General features: G+C 33.3%; 1 long non-coding RNA gene across 1 annotated transcript; it reads left to right on the forward strand.

Moving 5' to 3' along the window:
- The first annotated feature begins 2,655 nt into the window (after window positions 1-2,655).
- Window positions 2,656-4,319, forward strand: LOC114733457 (uncharacterized). Its single transcript, XR_003739080.1, has 2 exons — window positions 2,656-2,862; window positions 4,008-4,319. It is a non-coding gene; the product is annotated as an uncharacterized LOC114733457 (long non-coding RNA).
- The last annotated feature ends 2,738 nt before the right edge of the window (window positions 4,320-7,057 follow it).

Genomic DNA, 7,057 nt, shown 5'->3' on the forward strand with positions numbered 1-7,057 from the left:
GATTTGAAAAGAGAGATGAAAGAGGAGACTGGGAAAGGACTGAAACTTGTCAAGGGTTGAAAAATTGAAGCGTCCAGATGAGATTTGGGGCGTTGGAGAACTGGCAGAAGAGGAAGAGACGGTGTCAGAAGATAGGATGGCCAATGTGGAAGCAGACCTAGCCTGTGCAAAAGGAAATAATAAAAGTTTAGTGCCATTTGAGCCTAAGAAAAATCAAGTGTGTCAAAGGGAATTGGTGGCAAATGGCAAGAGATTTGAAAAAATTGCAGATGGCCAGAGAGGCAAAGAATTAGCCCTCCTTGTAGGAAAGGAGAAAGTAGACAAGGGCCCAACTAAAAGACATGGCAAAAGAGACAAATGGATCCTCTTCCAAGGTCTTGCAGCAAAATGGTAAAAATGGCCGAAACACAGCAAGCCGACGCGAACATATTATTGTGAGGGGAAATCTAAACAGTATGGGCCCTAACATAGCCAGACCACGTGCAGATGAAAGGCTTGCTACAAATAAAATAAATAAAATCATTTAGAGGATCCAGAGGGAATTCTTGATGGAAAAATAAATACAGTTTCTTCTTCCCATGATACTATACATGACCATAAAATCTTGGTGATGCATGATGATACGAAGGGAGATACTAATGTCGAACCAATGGAATAGGAAAGAATTGACATTGACTGCGGCAGAGATATTTCAGTTGAACATCCCATTTGGGAAGATGCTGATTTGCTGAATGAGTAACTGTTTCTTACTTCCCTTCTTGTTGATAAATCTCATATCATTTAGTAAAATAATTACAATTTATTTGAATTAATTCAAACTAATTTAAATTTCAAGGTCAAACACTGATCCTAATTGATTAAATTAATAGCCAATAGTTAATTTATTTTTTCATTATTGTTAATTAATATTTTTTTATGTAGGCTTTCTAAAAAATGTGCAAGACAGTAAAGTTCTACCATTCATAAGGGGAAAAAAGTTGTTTCATAGTTTTGCTTATCCATTTCATACTATTATTTTATTTAAATAAGTTAAATCCTCTTATTTAATAAAATTAAAAAAAAAAGAAAAAGTGATATAAAAATTCATTACATGAATAAATATTTGTCATAATAAAAGTAGTTATTCTTATTAATTATGAATAAATTATATATTATTTATAAAAATTCATTACATGAGTAAGAAAATTCAAATTTAAACCAACATAATATTTTTTATTCTTATTAATTATGAATAAGTTATATATTATTTATTATTATATCTTTTTAATTTTTAATTCAACTATATGATTTTGATTGGCTTATTATTCAAGAAGTTAAAAAAAAAAACGAGTTTTATTTTTTTTTAAATGATGGACAAATAAATTAGTTAGTGTTACTTATTAATTGAATTCAATTTAATTAGTTAGAGTTGTTTCGTACTTTTGTAATTCCAATTAGTTTGAATTAATTTGAATAAACTTTAATTATTTTGTTAAAAAAAGAAAATTATAGGATGTGGTGAGAGATAATATATGAAATTTTGTTAAGGGTAAATTGGTAATTTTAGATTTATATTTAATATTTAGTCCTTCCAAATAAATACAACTTTTAAGATCTTTCCCTGTAAATATTATTGCCTCTAGTTCGCTCTCCCTGATTTTCCCTAAATTAAATCATGTACGCATATCCAATATTTTGATTATTTGAATGATATAATTAATTAGATTAATTATTTAATTTATATTAGATATAATTAAATGAATGAAATTATCAAACATTTCGGGCCATAAAGGGCAGACCCGAAATTTAATAAAATTGAATTCGAAGGAGCATTTATATTATCTAAAATAAATTATCACAGGAACACTCATGCGCTTGGCGAATTACAGTGTTACACCTTATTTAAAAATTTAGTTTTCCAACTTAAAATATAAACATTTATATTATTTCATATAATCTGATTGTACTGTACGATGAATTTGAAAGTTATTTTATGAAAATGTTCCCCCAAATACTTGTTTTTTTTTATTTTTTATTTTAAATTCATTCTTTAATTATTCTTGTTAAGCGCAAAACAATATCAGCCTATTTATACATCCAACCCTGAGTGGGTTCGCGCCCAGCGCCGTTGAGGAGTTGAGAGGAAAAAGCAAGAAGAAAGAAAAATGGCGTCTATCCTGTTGCGGCCCAGGCGACAGAGGAAGAAAAAGTTGTTTCGGAGGATGTCCAAGAAAAGGTAAAATATTTCCCTTGAGTATATTTTACCTCGCCTCTGTATTAGGTTTCTGGTTTCGTTTGGTCTTTCAAGATCGATTAGGAATACAGCTGTTTGAATTTTGAAATGAGATGTTGGATTTAGTTCCAGGATTAAAGAACTGCAGGCCTGGAATAAAGAATTAGATACAGAGTTGGAGAGGGGACTTAATGATTTGAATTCAACGGCTGAATTATTAGTTACTGCCATGGGGAAAATGAACGTGTTAATCCGAATGAAGGAAATAAAGAAAATGGTAGGGATTACCTCACCAATCTACGGAACAGCGAAGCTTTGATGGATCCGGTAATTAAAGATATTTATCTCGATCGTATTTTTCCTTTTAAACAAAGAACTACTAATTATAGTGCATCTTTTTTTAGGAAAATGCTCAAGCCGAGGATGCACTAGAGCAGAAAGAGGCCATGGTAAAAGGCTTGAAAGAACTCGAGTTAAAGAAGAAAAAGCTCGAAAGGGACATAGGGAAGGTTCTCAGGCGGTCAAAGACAAGAAAGAAGAGTCAGAGAGAAGAGTCAGAGACACGAGGCCTCCGTTTCAGTGCTAAGCTCCATTGGCTCTCATCTCGCTCCGTTTGCTCGTAGCTCCATTTCGTCATCACAGATTCGAAGGTAAGTGCATAAATCCTGGCTATTGTCCCCTTATTGCTCTCAATCAAGCTTATGCTTTGTTTTAAATCAATCTCCGTCAAGTTGCTCTGTTATAGGTTCTAAAATAAAGTGGCAAAAACAGAAAAGAAAGATCAATCATTAGAACTCTATTTGCTATACAATCAAGTTTGGAATTCTATTTGTTACCTGAAATCCTAATGGGCCTGACAATTTTGTAAATTGGAACTCTATTTGCTGTTTGATTCAAGTTTGGAACTTCATTTGCTATCTGATTCAATTTGGGAGTTCTATTTACTGTGTTGTATTTTAAAAATATTTTGACTAAAGTTAAATGTGCTTTGACTGAAATTAACCGTGATCATGATGTCAGCAAATTAGAATTACTTCTTCCTTGTATTCTAGGGATTTAAAATTATCAATTCCTCATCACATCAGAAGCCACACACACACACACACACATCTTGTGCAATTCGCCGCCCAAAATTTTATGTTTTTTCGGCACTCATAACGTTCAGATTTGTGTCTGCATTTTCTTATCAGCTCCACAATCAATTTTTTTTTTTAAAGAAAAGCACCATTTGAAAAATTTATATTCGGTTGAATATTGAGCTTATAAGTTTCAAACCAGCAAAGATTCTTGATCAACCAGAGACACAATTTTAATTGTGAAATGTGCTAATGTTCACAATTAGCTCCAAACTCACTGTCAAGCTTCAGCATAGTTGGAAAGAAATTTAGTTCAAGATCGTTTCTTATGTGCCCTTTCCCTGATCATTTCTCATCTTCCCTTTGCTTTATTGTGATTTCACTAATGTACAAGTCCTAGGCGGCGGAGACTCTAGCTAGACATATATTAGACCAAGCTTTAGTAGCACAAGCTTCAGATGAATTTTGCCCTCTATTTTGGAAATCCTGTATGTTTCATTGCTCAATTTGTGTTGCTGCAAATTGGAAAAATCATAGACATAGTAAACACTCTAATCTCATTAGATATTAGCATTACTTGAAACTATACAGTATCGCATGCATTCCTATAAAGTGGCTAAACAAAGGACACAAATTTTATATTACTTGATGGGAATTGACAAACAAAAAGTATAGTGAAGGATAGAAATTGATTTGTTTAAATATTGATTTGCATGTAGGTTACAAGTAGAGGATTGAAGCAAAGCAAATCCTACGAAGAGTTGTTTTTTGAGCTATGCAAAAGCCAAAATATCACTCCCCAAGAGCCAAAAAGAGCCCGCTGTTTATTTTACTATCCTGTATAAAAAAGAAATTATGTATATAGCTAGGTATGCCATAAGTCACCTGTGTAAAGAGGATGAAATGTATAAAGATTGGATCTGTATCCGAAAGGACTTGTATAAGACCATCTATTTTTCTATTCGTTACCTTTGTGTATAGTTCATAAGATCCATGGCTTCAAGTAATGGAATTTCTTTGCCTTGTGCCTACATTGACAAATGTCAGTGGTTATAACATTAAAAAATGATAGCTATATATAACACGTAGTAATTTATTAATTGATTCATACCATCAACAAGCTTGCAAAGGACAATGGTTGTGATGTAGTCATGTAGAGGGTGGAAGAATATGTTGTGATGGAGGAACTGAGAATGAAAATGTGGAATTTTGTGTCAGTGCAGGTTGTGTTAGAGCTTCTACTTATGACATTGTTGAAACTTGAGTTATTGTATCTTTCATTTGATCATTTTTACTTCTTTTCTTTTGTGGGGAAGCCTTCCCACCCACCCCCTTTTTAGTAGCTTCTTAAATGATGAAGTGTCCCGAGAGTCCTATGAAAAAATAAATATAAATACAAAACAAGTAATAGTTTTTTTATACATAAATTAAAAGTACAACATTTCTTCTTTGTTTGTCGATTCTTTTCTTCCCACCCTTCCCAATGTCTCTTCCGTGATTTTTCATCTCTTTCTTTGAATCCCTTTAGCATATTTTATGGCTATAAGATTGGTTGAGAAGTATCATTTTCATTTCCATTTGGAATCTTATTTTCTAACTTAATGATATATCTTTCAACACAAGTAAATGCCTCATCAGTATTGGTAGCCCTTGTCACCAATCTTACCATTCTACTCACCAGATGTCTGAACTTCCATGTTATGTCAAGTTTAGGATATGTTTCTATCTCATTTCCTTTGACATCATGTTCAACCCCATTCTTTGCTTCCTTGGTCCATCGCCTTAGAATACATTGTTTAGGCATAACTCTTGCATCTTTGCTTCCTTGTTGCTGAGGCGTCTCACTGTATTATTGTTATTATTTTTGGTCCAGACTACTTTTATCGAGCAATTAATCGAGGTAGTTTTGAAGGAATGATATTTTAGAAAAAGTGATCTTGGATGGAATGACTAGTTCATTGATACATAGATGCAATTCAACATTCGATCAGAGAATAGCTTGATTATCAAAAACAAAATAATGTGTTGAAGAAAGTATTAACATAATGATGGATAGATCATAGATATTCTATAAACAACGAGAACTGACAATATTAACACTCATTGATTGATGTCAACATAGAATATAAATTAAAATTTATAACAAGTCATGCTATTCACAAATTAAAAGCACAAAGATTAAGGTTTTAAAAATCTAATTATGACAAACTAAAATATCCACAATATATTCAATTACATAGTGAAATTTATGATCAAACTTTAAGAGCTTATGAATGGAGTTTACGAGATTTTTACTAAATTATAAAGTTTCAGAATATCTGTAATTCTAGATGAATTTGTAGTTATTTCCCTGCCCTTCACAATTACTTCTTGAAATGTGATAGTAGGTCTAATGAAATTTGAGATTGAGTAACTTTGTTCTTTCAAAAACTTACAACTTCCAGAGATCATCTACCTCCAAACTTTTCAAGATTTACGTTGTTTAAATATAACTATGCATAACTTTGTTGCATTACACAGAATTTAATAAATCTTTCATGTCTTGGAAATAATGTCTCATTATAAATTTTATATTTTATACTAAATACTGGTTTTCTTTACCTACATGAGAAGTGAGAACGAACCTCGTAGGATCAGCCGGTTATTAAATAAATCGTAAGACAAAACAAAAAATTGATGAAGTTAATGGATTTTTATCATTTTAAGTTGATTGAGATTTCAGAATGACATTAAGTCATTGACAAAGGGTTTGGTTTCTTTTAAGGATAAGGTGTTAAATGACCTGAAAATATTCAGAGACCCGAAATTTTGTTTTTTTAACTCAAATATGCCATGGAAGTATAATTTCATAGCAATTTCGTTCTGATTAACCATCATTTATGTTGACTATTAATTTTGACTACAATTGCTCACATGACAGCCATATGCATTTTGACTTGTACACCTCATCATTACAACTCATCGTCTCTCCCTTTCTCTCTCCCTCATTCACTCTTTCTTTGAAACAAAAAATCCTTCTTTTCGATCCCTCCTAAGTCCTAACCGACAACCATGGAAGAAGATGTTTGTTGGGCAAAGCTCATGCGCTCTCTGCCTCAGGTCTTGATGATGGTTCGGGGTTGAGGCAACAAGGAGGCCCCCTAGAACGAATGACGAAAGCGCGCCTTGTTGCTCGTAGCCCTACTCCTTCGCTGATTTGTTCAAAAGCTTCACGAAAACCCAGTGGTTCAAAAGCTCTGAGCTGATCACGAATCTCTCCATCCTGTTGCCTACATAGATCGGTGCGTGACCTTTCGGCACCATATGCGATCGTTGAAGCTTTAAAGACGCCACCGGTCGGAGACAGTTATAGATGCGGCTGCTGATTATGCAACTCGAATCAGAGCAGAGTGTACTGATGAGACAAATCAACAAATTGGATATAGCTTCGTTGAGTGAAGAAGCCAATACTTGGGTTGCATTTTGGTTTGATTTCTATTAGGGAAGATGTGTTCCAATTTCACTGATTGTTTGAGCGTCCTCTTCTTCTTCTTCTTTTGTTTTTTTGGTGAATATTGTTTGAGCTTTGGTTCATCTAGTTTTATAGCAATTAATATGGGGCTTTGATTCATTCGGGGGATTAATTTGGGTTTCAATTAATCGGCTAAATTTGTCGTTAGTATACATCTCTATAGGTAGTTCGTTTTCCATGTCTCGTTCCCAGATGGAAGAGCTTGCTTCGGCTCGGCTCTGAAAACCAGTGGGATTCGTTTTTTGTGGGCATGTCATT

Source organism: Neltuma alba, unplaced genomic scaffold (assembly GCF_004799145.2).
Source record: "Neltuma alba isolate B1F8T4 unplaced genomic scaffold, ASM479914v2 tig00012999_pilon, whole genome shotgun sequence".
Taxonomy (NCBI): Eukaryota; Viridiplantae; Streptophyta; class Magnoliopsida; order Fabales; family Fabaceae; genus Neltuma; species Neltuma alba.